Source organism: Macaca thibetana, chromosome 9, assembly GCF_024542745.1.
Source record: "Macaca thibetana thibetana isolate TM-01 chromosome 9, ASM2454274v1, whole genome shotgun sequence".
In the NCBI taxonomy this organism is placed as follows: Eukaryota; Metazoa; Chordata; class Mammalia; order Primates; family Cercopithecidae; genus Macaca; species Macaca thibetana.
In genome coordinates this window covers 100721994-100739589 of record NC_065586.1, presented here as the reverse complement: position 1 = coordinate 100739589, position 17596 = coordinate 100721994, and positions in this window count along the sequence as shown.

Sequence of the window (17596 nt, the reverse complement as noted above, 5' to 3'; positions counted from 1 at the left end):
GAATCCCAGGGGCCAGTCCTGCACCCCTGCTGTATTAGTCCATTTTCATGCTGCTGATAAAGACATACCTGAGACTGGGTATTTATAAAGAAAAACAGGTTTAACAGACTCACAGTTCCACATGGCTAGGGAGGCCTGACAATCATGGCAGACAGGGAAAGGAACGGTTTACATGGTGGCAGGCAAGCAGAGAATGAGAACCAAGTGAAAGGGGTTTCTCCTGATAAAACCATCCGATCTCGTGAGAGTTATTCACTACCACGAGAACAGTATGGGGGAAACTGCCCCCATGATGCAATTATCTCTCACTGGGTCCCTCCCACAACACAAGGGAATTATGGGAGCTACAATTCAAGATGAGATTTGGGTGGGGACACAGCCAGACCATAACACCTGCTTTCTCCAAACTGATGACAGCCCCATCTGATGTGCAGGTGTCCAAAACAGCTCCTACCCTTGTTGAGAGTGTGCCCATTACCCCATCACCCAGATGGTGGCAACCAAGGAGTACCTGTCTGGGTTCTCAGCAGGCTGGAGGAGACTCTCCAGTCACACACCCCTGAGGGGTCAGTTCCAGATTCCAGGAGACAAGCAGTGAGCAGTTTCCCTTCAGCCTCTCATCATCTCAGCTCTCCTCCAGAACAGCTTAGGAACCAAGCCCAGGGTGCTCTGAGCATGCCCTACCAGTCTCCCTCATGCTTTCTACCTCCAGTCAGCCGTGGACCACCTCACTCATAGCCCTCTGCCTCCCTCTCAGGTCTTCCCTTCTGGGGAGCTGCTGTCTGTTCCTGCAGCTGCCTCAGCAACTCCTGGAGAGTGGTTTGTAGCCAGCACCTGCAATCGCTCAAGACGGGTCTGCCCTGAAGGCCCATCCTCGCAGCAGGTGCAGGGGAGGCTGACTCCCCCATAACTCCCGTTAACTGAGCCTCTGCACTCCCCTGGTTTCATTGGGTTCTGAGTAATTATGAAAGGAAGGTCTCAAGACCTTGCTGTGGAGTCTCCATTGGCTGGTGAGTTGTGAATGGGGAGGGTCTTATTGACCAGGTTCTTATTGGAGCCCTGATTTCTCCTTTGACTGAAGGCTCTGTCTCAGGAATGGCAAATATAGGATTCAGAGGCTGTCTCTCACCCCTCCTGTGCCTGAAACAGACATCACTAATGGATCTCAGCACATTCTCCTAGCTCAGTATTCCCTCCCGCACTGCACTCCTGGCAGCCACTATGACGGCGGCTGGCACTCACTGGGTGACCTCACTGGCCTTCCTCCCTGGTTGTGAGGTCCTCTGCCATATGCTGCCTGGGATCTGCCCATATGAAGGCACGATTTTTTTTCTGCCCTCAGAGACTCTATTATTTAGTTGGAAAACAACAAGATCTATTGGGTTAAAATGATTTTTTTAAAGAACCAGACATTTGGGTTGACTAATGATTTTTTTTTTTTTCTTAAGGGAAGGAAGGCCAAAGTATAGTGGGGTAACCAGGGATGACCAATACTTAATGAATGCCTGTATGAGGCAGGATAAGACCTAGATTTTTCCCTAATGGTAATCGGTTAAGATAAGAATGTGGGAGACACCTTGGAAACAGCAACTGAATCACACAGACCCAGTTTAAATTTCAGTTCTACTACTTTCGAGCCACGTTATCTCCTCTTTCCCAAGTCTCAGTTTCCCTGTCTGTGAAATGGGAGCAACAATATCTGAAACATACGGCTGATGTGAGCATTAAAAAAAAAAAAAAAGTGCCAAATTCCTACCTGTAGCACTGGCCTCTCCCCTGAGCTCTGACTTGTAAATCCAGCTGCCCTCCGGGCCTCTGCAGGCAGGAGCCTGCAGCATCACACACTTGCCATGGCCAAAAGAGATGCCAGTCCCTCCTGAGCCTCGTCCTCCCACAACCCTTCTCCTCTCATTCAGTTTCACCACCATCCACACCCCAAACCTGAGGGTCCCTTGATTCCCCCTTTCTCACCCACATTGCCAGTGTCAGTCCACTAGTAGCCCTGCCAGTCCCAACTCCAGTGATGTCCTAAGTCCATTTGCTTCCTTCCATCTCCACCAAGGCCACCCTAGGCTCTCTGGACTTTGCAATGACCCCTCCCGCTACTGCCCCCACACCTATGCCCCATGGCCTGTTCCTCACAGAGCATCTCAAGGTAAAACAGGTCACACTACCTGCTGGCTTGGACTCCCCATGGCACTTGGAATAAAACCCAGACTCCGTTCCGTGACCTTCACAGTCCTACCGAGGTCCTACTAAGCCTCAGCCTACCTTCCAGACTAGACGTCCAGCCACACACTGCGTGAAGCACTGATTAAACAAATGCCTGCTTAACATGCATTAGTGTCCATCTTCCTTTGCTTTCTCGAAGAAAAATGAAAACATTCATATGGCACCTCAGGGTTGTCCTGATAGGGATCAGAAGTTTACCCCACCCTGTGGCCCTTCCCCACCTCTCTGATCAATGGAAAAATTAGGGTCATCGCCTCCACTGCTAGTCACCGTTTTCTACATGGGGTTTAAGCTTTGTCTTCCAACATCGTCCGTTCTTCTAAGTTCACACTGTTTCTTTCCATTGTGCACCTACGTGCCACAGAAAAAGCAGGCAAAGCAAGACCTGCGGAAGTAATGAAAACTCTTTGGTGCCCCCTTGTGGTCATGTCTAGATTGCCGGCGGAGACGGGACTGTAAGCTGCTCTGGGGTCTCTGCAGAGAGGAGCTTGAAGCTGGAAATAGAAGTCCTTTCAGGTGCCAATCTTAGAGATGTACATCCTCCACCCCCAGGAGGAGGAATCCAGGTAGAAATGCTTGACAGTCAACTTCTCTAAGTTTCAGATTCCTGATTGTTAAAATGAGTATAATCATTCTTGCCCAACCATCCAAGGAAGGGTATTGTGAAGCTATACCATGAGATCATCTGTACTTTTTCTGTTGCTTTAAAAAAAAAAGTATATTCCAGTACTCAATCTTCACAAATTCTACAATGTTTCTCCTGCCTCTGCACCCTTGTCTGTTCCTACGAACTTTCTGTAATCCCCAAATGAGTCAGGCAGGATGGGAGTGAGGACGTGCTTGAGATAATGTGTCTGACAAAGAGGTGCCATATGCTGCTCGGCGTCATACAAAAATGTACTGGAGAAAATGTCAGCGGCAAGACTCGGCAAGTGGTGAGGCAGAAAGTGGGGGTGCTGCCATCTCTCCCCCAGGAAGCTCGAGAGCAGACACTGGATTCTGGCATTGACAAAGGAATGGGAGGCTGGGTGAAAAGTCAATCAAGTATCTGTGATTACGAAAACTAACCCTAATCTCCTGAGTTTCCAACTCTTTTAGAATTTGTATCTGGAAGACATTGACCTTTGCACCCAAGCCTACCAAAGTGTTTGTACCAAAGAGGTACTTAATAAAGAGGCAATATATGAATGAATGAGTTAATAAATGAGTGCATAAATCTGATTTCAAGGAAAGGTTGGCGATGTCTACAGCCTCCCGCTCTGAAGCCGCTTGCTTGCTTGCTTTTTCTTTTTCGTTTGTTTGTTTGTTTTGAGTCTCACTCTGTCACCCAGTCTGGAGGGCATAATCTCGGCTCACTGCAACTTCCAGCTCCAGGGTTCAAGCAATTCTCCTGCCTCAACCTCCCAAGTAGCTGGGATTACAGGCACTTGCCACAACACCTGGCTAATTTTTGTATTTTTAATAGAGATGGGGTTTTACCATGTTGACCAGGCTGGTCTCGAACTCCTGACTTCAAGTGATCCACCTGCCTTGGCCTCCCAAAGTCCTGGGATTACAAGCGTGAGCCACCACACCTGGCCCTGAAGCTGCTTACTTTCTAGCCCTACCCAAGCCCAAGGACACTGTATCTGTCTCCTGTAAGGCTCAGCTTTTTCTACATCTCTTATTTTGAGTATAGTGAAAAAAGGATCATGGCTGATTTTGTCATAAATGCCTGGAGCCTTTAAATCCCTCTCTCTGCACAGCTAATTTTACATTGTCTGCCTATCACATGGTTTTAATCTGATTAAAGAAAATCTGCCTAACAGTAACAGTGAAAATGGACAACTTTTTTTTCCAAAAAAGTAGTTCTTAACTCCGGCCAACCATTACAATGGGCTGGAAAGCTTGTACACACATAAACATACATATATTCACACACACACACCCCAACAGCCGGGCCCCATCCCAGACCTATTAAAATTAAAATCTCTACGGCTCAGGACCTAGGCATCGGCATTTTTGAAATCTCCTTAGCTTATTCTAATGTGCATCCAGGATTAAAAACCCCTGCCGTGAATGTGCCGGCCTTTGCCCAGAGAGCACAGGCTCACCAATTATAAATGAAACAAAAGCAAGCTTTTATGTTGCCTCCTAGGCACCCTCAGGCCCAAGCAAGGAAGAAAAGGAAGATTCTCAAGCCCAGGGGTGATAAGGAGTTCGGTGTTCACTCTTTCTTGGATACCTTGCTTGTTAATGGCCAAGAAGGGGAGAGGACCCCAAAAAGTCTTGACCAGGTTGAACAGAGACAGCGATTTGGGAGCAGGTTCCAGCAGATGTGATGGCGTCAGCATAGGCTTCAGTGTGGTCGTGCCATTGCAGCCTGGCTTGCGTCATGGCGATGAGGAAGGGAGGGTGGGTGTGGGGGCACTAACCGGGTGGAAACTGGGCTTTCAGTGCAAATAGCCAGACATTCAGCGGATGCTGCCTGTGCATAAGGAAACCCACTGTTCATTTACAAGTATGCTTTCAAAAGCCACTCATATATTTCACACATGGCACATAAACCTAAATTCAATCTGCTACATTGTAATTTCTTGCTTTTAATTTAGGGCCTTGGGGCTTTAGCTAATTTAAGGGACAATCTGGTGATGAAGAGGAGACCATCTTTTTACAAAAACATCATTAGCATAAGACACTGCTCCCCAAATTTAGAGCACAATGGTGACTTTCCAAATCTTACCTGTACTTGAAGAGCCTTCTAAGCTCTGCACCTGAACCACATAAAATAAAGTCCATCTACCGGGTAGCAAATCATGGCAATATCCATCTCTTATTTTCCACCAAACCGTTTGTTCATTTAAAGTCTCTGTGCTCTTAAACATTAGATGTCAGCCTTTGAAATTGCAGAATAAACATGAGCACAATTCATCCCTTTACTGTGCTCAAACAGTGATCTGAGCGGCATCCTGGTGGTGCTCTGAGAGAACAGCAGTCCTCAGTTCATCAACAAGCCCCAAGCTGAGATCAGAAGTCCCACCGCAGGCTCGGGTACCAATTGCTTATCACTGACAGACAGGAGTATCGACAGATCGGTCCTTTGTGTCTGATGGAAACATGAGGAGACAGGCTCAGGGAAGTGAGTGGAGGCACTGGCTCAAAGGGAGAGAATGCTGGCTGGAGTTTCTCGTGATTGCATCAGCCAGATCCAAGCAAGTTCTCTGAGCCTGAGTGTCCCACACAGGGCAAGGCCTTCAGACGAACTTTTGACCACAGCGAAGAGTAAGTTACAGTCACCAACAATGATTTTCTGAGAGTTTGTCACTGGGATCTACTGCAAAATAACCTGGGCTTTCAAAAAGCATCACTTCCCTTTGTCTCACCCTCAACTCCCCATCCTTACCTACTTCCCCCTCTGTCCTTCATAAGTGCCTGCCACAGAGAGGACACTCAATAAACATTTGTAGCAAAGTTCCCAAATTGCAAATAAGCAACCCCCTCCATTAGAAAGCTAACCCAGGCAGGGCATGGTGGCTCATACCCATAATCCCAGTGCTTTTGGAGGCCGAGGAGGGCAGATTGCTTGAAACCAGGAGTTCAAGACCAGCCTGGGCAACATGTCAAGACTCTGTCTCTTTAAAAAATACAAAAATTAGCCAGGCATGGTGGTGCATTCTGACTACTCGATAGACTGAGGTAGGAGGATCGCTTGAGCCCGGGAGGTCAAAGCCACAGTGAGCTGTGATGGTGCCACTGCACTCCAGCCTGGGAGACAGAGCGAGACCCTGTTTTAAAAAAAAAAGAAAAGAAATCTAACCCATAAAACAAGAGAGAAAGAAATCCAGCATACATTCTCTTCTTTTATGGGAAGATTTTTTGTCCAGAACTCTTTTACTCACTGTAAGCACTCAATCTTAAACAATCATAAACTCCCTAAAGAGTGAAGAAAACAGGCATTGCTGGAAGCACTGTCTGCACATGGCTGAACAGCCCTGAGGCCCCAGAGTGGGGAGCAGGAGTCTTGGCACCGCCCTTGTGATTAAATGGTTCAGTGAGTGAAAACCTCCTATGTGTAAGTCCCGGTAATTCTTCCACTTCTTTCTTCTACCAAGGAATGGGATTTAGTGAAGAAATCTCTAGGACAGGAAGACAAAGATGAACAGGAGGTGGTCTCTACTTTGGAAGAACTAACATGGAGATGGAAAAGATGGGAGTTTGTTTATTTGCTCAATAAAGCACCTGCCGAGTGTCTGCTGTGTGCCAGGCACAAAATAGACACGGTCTCTACCACGTCAAATTCAGAATTTATGGAAACACAAAGGAATCCACTCATCACACAGACAACTGTGAAACTGCTTCCAAGGCAAATGTGAAAAGGGAGATGGACCCAGTTAGAAGTGTTCATGACAGGAAGATGTGGCCCAGTGAGAGGTACCCATGACACAGAGATGGGGCCTGGCCAGGCACGCAGCAGAACCCAGGCAAAGGACACTTGAACAAAGGTCTAAAGGATGAACTGGAGATAACGTGGTGAGAGGGGTTGAGACAGTGTTCCAGGCAGTGGGAACCATCCACACTGGAGCTTGGGGCATGATGCGGAGGGGCCACCAGTGAGGCAAGGAAAGCTGGTGAGACTCGGACCCCAAAGGCCCTCACAAGTCTTGTAAAAGCAGTTGGAGATTCTCTCCTAAGGGAATAACATTAGGTTTTTATTGGGGGAAAGATGCAGAAGTGGGGAGTGGAGGTAACCTAATCAGAACTGTTTTTAGAGAAGATGGCTCTGCTGCTTGGAGAGTGGATGGGAAACGGCCACAATGATGTGGGCCAGCCAGGATGGGGGTTCCATTTATGTACATGTAATTATCATCATCCTCAAAAATTCCTTAGCCATTAAAAATCAGTAAAGTGACATCTCCAGTAGGCCCAGCCCAGCCGGCATTGGAACCGATCACCAATTCTTTGATGGAGCCCCCGATTAAGGTAGCTGTGTTTGGGGTCAAGGTTGTAAGATGTAGATTAGATAAGCCAGCTAGCTAATGGTTAAACACTCGGTTCTCATCCAGCTTGGAGAGATGATCCCCCTCCTGGAAGGCTGTGCGAACCAAGCCTGAGCAAGGAACAGCAGATTCACACCTTTGATTTCACGTTCCCTGCAGGGTACATTCTCCATGAGTGCATTAATCGGCTTGGGCTGTCATCACAAAATGCCAGCACTGGGTGGCTTACACAACAGAAATCTCTTCTCTCACCATTCTGGAAGCCTAAGACAAAGGTGTCAGCAGGGTTTGTTTCTCCTGAGGCCTCTCTCCTTGGCTTGCAGATGGCTGCCCTCCCACTGTGTGCTCACCTGGTCTTTTCTCTGTGCACATGCATCCCTGGTATCTCTTTGTGTGTCCAAATGTCCTCTTCTTAGAAGGGCACCTGTCAGCATGGATTAGAGCTCACCCTAAGGACCTCATTTTAACTCAATTGCCTCTTTAAAGGCCCTGCCTCCAAATAGAGTCACATTCTAAGATACTGAGGTTAGGGTTTCAACTTACAAATTTTGGGGAAATAGGCAAAAATCTCTCTCTTCTCCTTTCCCCTTCCCTCTCTCTCATCTCTCTCTGCGGCAGGTAGCATTGCATTGCTGAAAGGTCAATGCACACACCAAAATTATGGGCTATTTCAAGGCCCAAGGCCCATGCCAACTAGATGGCAGGTATGGTAAATGGCTCACATTGAGAGGACAGTGAGCACACAGAGAACCAAGAAGGCCGACTGGTAGGCACAACGGCAGGTGTGACTTCTGAGGGCACATGTGAGAAAGGTGTAGACCTCCTAACAGAGTGGACAGTGCCTAGAGGAGCAGAAATTCTTGAGTGCCTGGGATGTGCGCAGGTGTGTGTGTGCTCAATAGCTACAGCTACTGATAACAGCAGAGCGTTCATACCATGGAAGCAGGAGACAGATCGACTGGAGGCAATGTTGGATTGGGTCCATCCTTAGAAGGCCTCCAATGCTAGAGCAGGGAGCATGGGCTTCACCATGTAGATATTGTAAATACATTCAGAACTTTAGAGTCTAGGGGTGGCACAGTGAGGGAGGAGAAGGGGACTGCTTAATGCAAGCAGTCAATCAGAGATATCAGAAGGTTGCAAACAGCTGGAGACTTCAGGGTGACATAAGACTTCCCGCAATGTTCTGCTCAAAGTCAAGGTCAGAAATAGCTATTATGATCTCCATCTGAATACCCTGCCCCAAAACACCAGCACTGTCACATGACTCACCACCAGCTTCAAGCCACTAATCAAAGTACAAAAAAACCGACTTCATGCTGACGAAAATCAATTTCTGTTTTGCCCTTTGCTTTTTACAAATGATCTAGATTTTTCAAGTGCAGTAGAAGAAATAAGGTAACTTTTCCAATAAGATTATTTCATGCAAGAAACAGTGTCCTTTTCAATAAATAGTTTTAACCCATTCTCCCTGGTTTCTGAATCACACTGCTCTCTGAAGATATATAAATATCACGTAGCAGTTTTATTTTCTGGGAATGGGGAGCTTTGGTTTAATAAGGAGGAGAGAGGCAGGGTGATAGACTTCTAGAGATGAAGCAAGATCTATTAGATCATCTTGGCCATTTCACTGGGCCTGCCTGAGATTGCTCCCAGCTGCATTGGCATATTCACGGCTGCTCAGGCTAGTCCAGTTTTAAATGATTTAAGGGTAATATATTAAGGACTCATGACCGGCTATAAAGAGGTGCTTCTTCCTGAGACACTAGTGAGGGTTTCACTGTAATTGTAGATGGATGCTCATCCTCATCCTACCAGAGGTCAGAGGGCACCTTGCTGTCCTTCAGGCCATATCACATCAGGGCCACAGAAGTCATGCCCATCTGGACGGTGGTCAACATCCAAGAAAAAGTACAGTGCCATGTGCGTTTATCAAAACCTGAAAGCAACCATGGGCTGTGCTGCTGAATAAAGACCTGCTTCTCAGTGTAACAACACTCAGTACAGATATTGTCATTTCGTTTCGTTTTAAGCCTGATTTGTGTACGAGGTGGGATGCAGACCTCCAGCAGCTGGGCCTGGTGTTAGGGTAGCAAGGTGGAGTAGGGCAGACATAGTCACCTTCTCCTCTTCCCTATCAAGTGTGCATATTGCCTCCCATGAGTCCTGGGAGCGATCCATCACAGGCCTGGGCTCTCCAGAACTAGGAATATCCTAAGTCTCACGCACACACCCCACTCCACCTTGGGCCACAGGATCAAAATGCTGTAAGTACATTTTAACCATTTGAAAGCCTTGGTGGTATAACCCAGGCTTAGAAAAAGAAGGCCAAAAGAAACAGGATTGCTCAACTAAGAAACTGGAGGCCATCAATAGTCTCTATACAAACCTTGGAATTATAATAATCACTAGATTTAGCAAGCACTTATTACACACAAGACACATACACAATCTCTCCTTTATTGGTAGCATCCTAGGGTAATTGCTATTATTCTTATTTTACAGGTAGAAAAACTGAGGCTTAGGGCAGTTAATTCATCTACCCTTATTTTCATAGCCCTCTCCCTGACCCACTCAAACAGCAGCGCTTCAGCCCCTCACAGACTCGCTGTCACTACTCTTCATTTGGATCACTGTGGCAGTGGCATCCCATGATGTACCCAGATAGGAAGACCTGGACTCTGCTGTGGGATTTATCTACTACAGGGGAAGTTAAAAAGTCACATCTCCCACTAACTTCAATAAGGCCTTCTTTATAGTAAGAACAGGAGAAATTCTTTCCAGCCTCAGTACCTAATATAGCTGCATGTCTATTGAGCAATTAGTTTCTTTTTATCTTCAGAACCACAAAAACCTAAAACTGATGAGATTTTCCTTTTTGCATTAGCAGCTAGGAAACTTAGGGATAAATTTCTATCCCACTTCTAGCAAAGTGTGCAAGACATTCTGCCATGCAATTGCCATGTAACAAAAATAGAAAACTGGTTTTTCTTTCTACTTTTACTACTTTCCCTCCTCCCACCCCTACTTCCCTCACTTAAAATATTTTTTCTCTTATTGGCATAATATGCATTTTTATAAGTCACAACAAGTAATTTTTGAAATGAGATGAGATACAAATGTTTTAAAAAGTAAAAATATTTAGAGAGTGGTCACAAAGGTGTGTATGCCTTATGAAACGCAGAAATTTATACAGCTACACACTTATGAATTATATACCTTTATGAATGCATGTTATACTTCAATGTAAACATTTATTAAAAAGCAAAACTGATAGAGTAGGTATCTCTAAGAGCTCATCCCTCTACAGAAATATCAAAAAAATCAAGGAAAAACCATCAGAGTTACTTTGTTAGTATGCTGAAAAACAATCCAAACTTTATAGCAACTAGGTAAATGTGGAATAGAGAGAAAGGCAATTTTAAAGTGGCAGAAAGGCTTTGTGATTTTTTTTTTTCCTGAGACGGAGCCTTACTCTGTTGCCCAGGATGGAGGGTTCAAGCGATTCTCCTGCCTCAGCCTCCCAAGTAGTGGGAATACAGGCACGTGCCACCATACCTGGCTAATTTTTGTATTTTTAGTAGAGACGGAGTTTCGCCATGTTGGTCAGGCTGGTCTCAAGCTCTTGACCTCAGGTGATGTGCCTGCCTCAGCCTCCCAAAGTGCTGGGATTACAGGCATGAGCCACTGCACCCAGCCGGCTCTGTGACTTTTTACTTGTGCTTGCTCCACCCTCTCCCCAGCTATCTTGAAGACATTAGTTCTGTGTTCCCAGTATGGGGCCCTAGTCCCTGGTTCTGAGGGAGGAGAGCAGACCTTACTCACAAAGAACCGTGTTTGCCTCTTCTATCCTGTCTCGAAGCTACATGAAGGACCGAAGCAATGTGCTTGTCTTTGTTTAGCCTAACTTGAAACACACTCAGGTTGGAAAAGACAGTGGTCATTTATTGGAAATATTGTAAGACACATGAAGAAACTGCAGCCACCTGGGGCAAAAGATTTCAGTTGATGCATACAACACAGTGCCTGATACCTGGAAAGAAAAGCTGGCGAGAGCATTTCTCTGGGAAATTAGGACATTCAAAAGCTCCCTGCATATTGGGTATTTAAGAAAACCACACACATGCCCAGAGTAAAACTCATGCTCAGAAAAGACCTGAGAAGACCCTAAGTTTTTACTTCTGGCCAATCTCTTAAGATCAGTGAAGGCAAGTATTTAAGGCTAATGTAAAATTCTAAATGGCCTGACTAAGCATTGAAGGAATATCCTAGTACAGAAACAATCTGCAAAGAATAGGAGAGATATTTTTTATTTTTTGTTTCTTTGCTTTTCTCTTCTCTCCTGCTCCCTGTCTCTCCCTCATGCCCTTTCTCCCCTTCTCTCTTGCCCCTCCCTTTACCCCTTTTGGCTCCTAGCATTCAAGGAAATCTTTATCAAAACACTAGCTCAACCCAAGCAAGGAACAGAGACTTCAGAGACCATGCATGACAAAGAATACAAACTTTACAAAAATAGTTTAGAAAAATCACTGAACAAATAGCTAAAGCCTACAGCAAGCAATAAAAACAAATTCTGAGGAGAACTAAGAATGTGATTTCCAGAATTACCAGATTATAGTATTCAAATTGTCCAGTTTTAACAAAAAATTATGAGACATTTAAGGAAACAAGTATGGCCTACTTACAAAAGAAATGAGCAGCAACTTTCCCTGAGGCAAAGACATTGAACTTATTAGACAAAGACTTTAAAGCAACTGTCTTAAATATGCTCAAAGAGCTAAAGGAATTAACAGACAAAGAGCTAAAGGAAACTAGAACAATGTATAAAAGAGAAATCAATAGAGACAGAAATTATAAAAAGGAACCAAAAAGAAATTCCGGAGCTGCAAAGTGCAATAACTAAAACAAAAAACTTACTAGAGGGTTTCAACAGCAGGTTTCAGCAAACAAAAGGAAGAATCAGCAAGCCTGAAGATAGATCATTTGAAATTATCTAGTTTAAAAAGTAAGCAAAAATGGAAAAAAAAAAATTAACAGAGCCTAAGAGAAACATTCAAGTGCAACAATATACACAAAATAGAAATTCCAAGAGAAAAGAGGAAAAAAGGTAGCTGAAAGTATATTTAAGGAAATAACATCCCAAAACATTCCAAAATTGGTAAAAAGAGAAAAATCTACATGTTTAGGAATCTCAGTGAATCTAAGAAGGGTAAATGCAAAGAGATTCCCACTAAGATACACTATAATCAAGTTGCCAAAGACAAAGAGAGAATCTTAAAAGTATAAAGAGAAAAGTGACCCATCATGTACAATATATCCTCAGTAGAATTAACAGGTAATTTCTTATTAGAAGCTAGGGAGATCAGAAGGGAATGAAATAACTTTTTTTAATGCTGAAAAAAATCCCCTATCAACCAAGAATTCTATATCCAGCAAAGAAAAATTAAGGCATTCTGTGATAACCAAAATCTGAGAGGGTTTGTTGCTAGTAGAGCTGCCCTTAAAGAAATGATGAAGGTAGATCTTAAGGCTTAAATGAAAGGGCACTAGACAGTAACTCAAAGCCATATGAAAAGGTAAGGAACTCCAGAAAAGTTAACTAGAAAGTAAATATAAAAGCCAATATACTGGATTTTGGTTTATAACTCCTCTTTTATTTCCTACATAATTTAAAAGACAAATGCATAAAACAATAGTTATAAATCTACATTACTGAACACACTGAATGAATGTAATGAATGCAAAATGTATTTAGTGACAACAACAACATAAGGTGAGGACAGAGACGTTTAGAAGCAGAGATTTTGTATTCTATTGAAGCTAAGTTGATATCAATTTTAACTATACTGTTACTATATTTTTATAAATGTATAATGTTAATCATAATCCTCTGGTAATCACTAAGAAAATACCTTTTTAAAAATACACAAAAAGAAATGGGAAGGGTATCAAAATGCTACAGTGTAAAGAATCAATTAAACACTAAAGAAGACAGTAATAAAGAAAATGAGGAACCACAAAGATATAAGACATACAGAAAAATAGCAAATTGGCAGAAGTAGATCCTCCTTTTTAAGTAATTACTTTAAATATAAATGGATTGAATTCTATAATCAAAAGGTAGAGATTGACCAAATAGACTTTTTTTTAAAATCCAACTATATGCTGTCTACAAGTGACTCCAGATTTGAAGACACAAATAGCTTGAAAGTGAAAGGATGGAAAAATAATATTTTATGCAAATAGTAACCAAAAGAAAGTTAAGGAGGTTATACTAATATCTAACAAAATAGACTTTAAGTCAAAAACTATTACAAAAGTCAAAAAAGGACATACATATTGATAAAAGAGTCAATGCATCAAGAATACATAGCAATTATAAACATATACACACCAAACAACAGAGCTCCAAAATACATGACCAAGCATTGACAGAATGAGAAGGAGAAATAGACAATCCTAAAATAATAGTAGGAGACATCAATATACCATTTTGAGATATATATATATACATACACACACACACACACACACCCCAATATACCGATATACCATCAATATACCGTCTAGTGAATGGAACAGCTAGACATAAAATCAATAAGAAAATAGGGGTCTTAAACAAAACTACAAAGAGCTCAACTGAATAGATGCAGATAGAACACTTCCCTCAACAACAGCAAAATGTATCATCTTCTCAAGTGCACATAGAAAATTCTCAAGGATAGATCACATGTTAGGCTACAAAACAAGTCTCAATAAATTTATAAGGATTGAAATCATACAGAATATTGTTTCTAACCACAATGAAATGATGCTAGAAATTAATAACAGAAAGAAACCTGGAAATTCACAAATACGTGGAAAACAACATACTCTTAAACAACCAATAGGTCAAAGAAGAAATAACAAGAGAAATTAGAAAACACTTACAGTTAAATTAAAATGGAAAGACAACTTACCCAAACTTACAGGATATAGTTAAACAGTGCTCAACAGGAAATTTATAGCTGTAAGTGTTTACATTAAAAAAAGAAATATCTCAAATCAATAACCTAAATTTACATCTTATGTAACTAGAAAAAGAAGTGCACACTAAACCCCAAACCAGAAAGAAGTAAATAAAGATTAAAGTTAAGATAAATAACATAGAGAATAGAAAAATAAGAGAGAATCAGCAAAACCAAAAACTGGTTTTTGAAAAGATCAACAAAATTGACAGTCTTTCAGCTAGACCAACTAAAAAGAAAGAAGAAAAGACCCAAATAACTGAAAATAGAAAGTAAAGACATTACCACAGACCTTATGGAAATAAAAAAAAAAAAAAACGCTATGAACAATTTGATACCAACAAATTAGATAAATTAAACATAAAGGATAAATTCTTAGAAACACACAAATTGCCAAAACTGACTCCAGAAGAAATAGAATCTAATCAGACCTATAAAAAGTGAAAATTGAATCAGTAATTTTAAAGGAATAAATAAAACAAAACTGCCAATAAGAAAAACCCAGGACCAGATGACTTTGCTTGTCAATTCAATCAAATATTTAAAAAAGAATTAACAGCAATCTTTCTCAAACATCTATAGAAAATACCAGAGGAGAGACCACTTTCTAGCTCATTCTATGAGGCTAGCATTACCCTTATACCAAAGTCAGAAGGACACCACAAGAAAACTTAGACTAATAACTCTTATGAATATAGATACAAAAATCTTTAACAAGATACTATCAAACTGAATCAAATAGCATATTTAAATAATTATAAAAATTCCAGGACCAAATGGGATTTATCCCAGGAATGCAAAGGTGATTCAACATAAGAAAATCAATCAATGTAATACAAATTAATAGAACAACAACAAAAACTGAACCACTTAGTCATCCTAATTGATGCAGAAAAAGTATTTGACGAAATCTAACATTTTATGATTTTTAAGAAAATACTCACAGAAAAGTAGGAATAGAAAGAACTTCCTCAACATAATAAAGGGCATTTATGAGAAAACCACAGCTAACATCATACTCAAAGATGAGAAACTGCAATCTTTACTCCTAAGATCAAGAACAATACAAAGATTCCTACTTTTACTACTGTTATTCAATATTGTACTGAAAGTTCTATACAAAGCAATTATAAAAGAAATAAAGCATAACCATCAATAGCATTTCTATACACTAACAATGAACTTTCCAAGAAATAAATCAAGAGGGCAATCCCCTTTATAATAGTTACAAAATAAAATATAATACCTAAGAAAAAATTTAACCAAAGAAGTGAATTACTCACTGAAAACTATAAAACATTGATGAAAGAAATTGAGGAAGGCACAAATAAGTGAAAAGATATCCTATGTTCATGGATTGGAAGAATTAATATTGTTAAAATGTTCATACTGTAATACCCAAAGCAGTCTACAGATTCAGTGCAGTTCCTGTCAAAATACCAATGACATTCTTCATGGGAATAGAAAAAAAATCCTAAAATTTATGTGGAACCACAAAAGAATAACCAAAGCAATATTGAGTACAATAAACAAAGCTGGAGGCATCACACTACCTGACTTCAAAATATACTACAAAACTATTGTAGTCAAAACAGCATAGTACTAGTATAAAAACCAACACATAGATAACCGAAGCAGAATTAGATAATCCAGAAATAAATCCACATACGTATGGTCAATTAATTTTTGACAAAGGTGCCAAGAACACACAGTGGGGAAACGATGGGCCTTTCAATAAGTGGTGTTGTGACAACAGGATAGCCACATGCAGAAGAATGAAATTAGATCCTATCTTATACCATATATAAAAACTAATTCAAAATGGATTAAGACTTAATCATAAGACTTGAAACTGTAAGACTACTAGATGAAAATATAGGGGTAGAATTTCATGACATTGGCATGGGCAATTATATTTTACATATGACCCCAAAAGCACAGGCAACAAAAGCAAAAATAGACAGGATTACATCAAACTAAAAAGTTTCTGCACAGCTAGGGAAACAGTCAACAGAGTGATGAGACAACCCATGAATTGGAAGAATGTATTTGCAAACCATACACCTGATAAGGGATTGATACCCCAAATATATAAAAATCTCAAATAACTCTATAGTAAGAGAACCAATAACCTGATGTTAAAGTGAGCCAAAGGACCTAAATAGACATTTCTCAAAATAAGACGTATGAATGGTCAACAGGTATATGAAAAAATGTTCAACATCAGTAATCATTAAATGTCTTAGTCTGTTCCTGCTGCTGTAACAGAATACCTTAGACTGAATAATTTATAAACAACAGAAACGTATGACTCACAGTTCATAAGACTGGAAAGTCCAAAATCCTGGTGCCAGCAAATTCTGTGTCTGATGAAGACTTGCTCTGTGCTTCAAAAATGGCACATTTTCTTACCGTGTGCTCACATGAAGAAAGGGGTAAGGGAGGTCCCTTGATTCTCTTTTATGAGATCACTAATCCCATTCATGAGGGTGAAGCCCTCATGACTTACTCATTTCCCAAAAACACCACTTCTTAATACTATCACAATGTGTTTTAGATTCTAACATATAAATGTTGGGGCACACATGAACGTTCAGACCATAGCATCAGTGAAATACAAATTAAAACCACAATGAGATATCACCTCACACCTGTTAGAATGATTATATCAAAAAGATAAAAGATAACAAGGGTTGGCAAGGATGCAGAGAAAAGAAAACCTCTGTATACTGAGGGTAAGAATGTACATTAATACAGATATTACGGAAAACAGTATGGAGGTTCCTCAAAAAATTAAAAATAGAACTACTCTACAATCCAACGACTCCACTGCTCGGTATATATCCAAAGGAAATAAAATCAGTATGTTGAAGAGATATCTGTACTCCTATGTTCACTGCAGCATTATTCACAGCAGTGAAGATATAGAATTAACTTACATGTTCATCAAGGGATAAATAAAATGTGGTATATATACACATGATGGAATACTATTCAGCCTTTAAAAAGAAAAAAATCCTGTCATTTGTGATGACATGAATGAATCTGGAGGATATTATGTTAAGTGAAATAAGCCAGGCACAGAAAGACAAATACTGCATAATCTCACTTACGTGTAGAATCTAAAAAAGTTAAACTCACAGAAGCAAAGAGTAGAATGGTGGTTACCAGGTGCTGTGGGATGGGGATTGAGGGGATGCTGGTCAAAGCATACAAAATGTCAGTTAGATGGGAGAAATAAGTTCAAGGGATTTATTGTACAACATGGTGACCATAATGAATAACAATGTATCCTTGAAAATTCCCAAGAGAGTACATTTTAAGTGTTTCTTACCACAAAAAAAATAAGTTTGCCTAGTACTGCATACACTAATTAGCTCA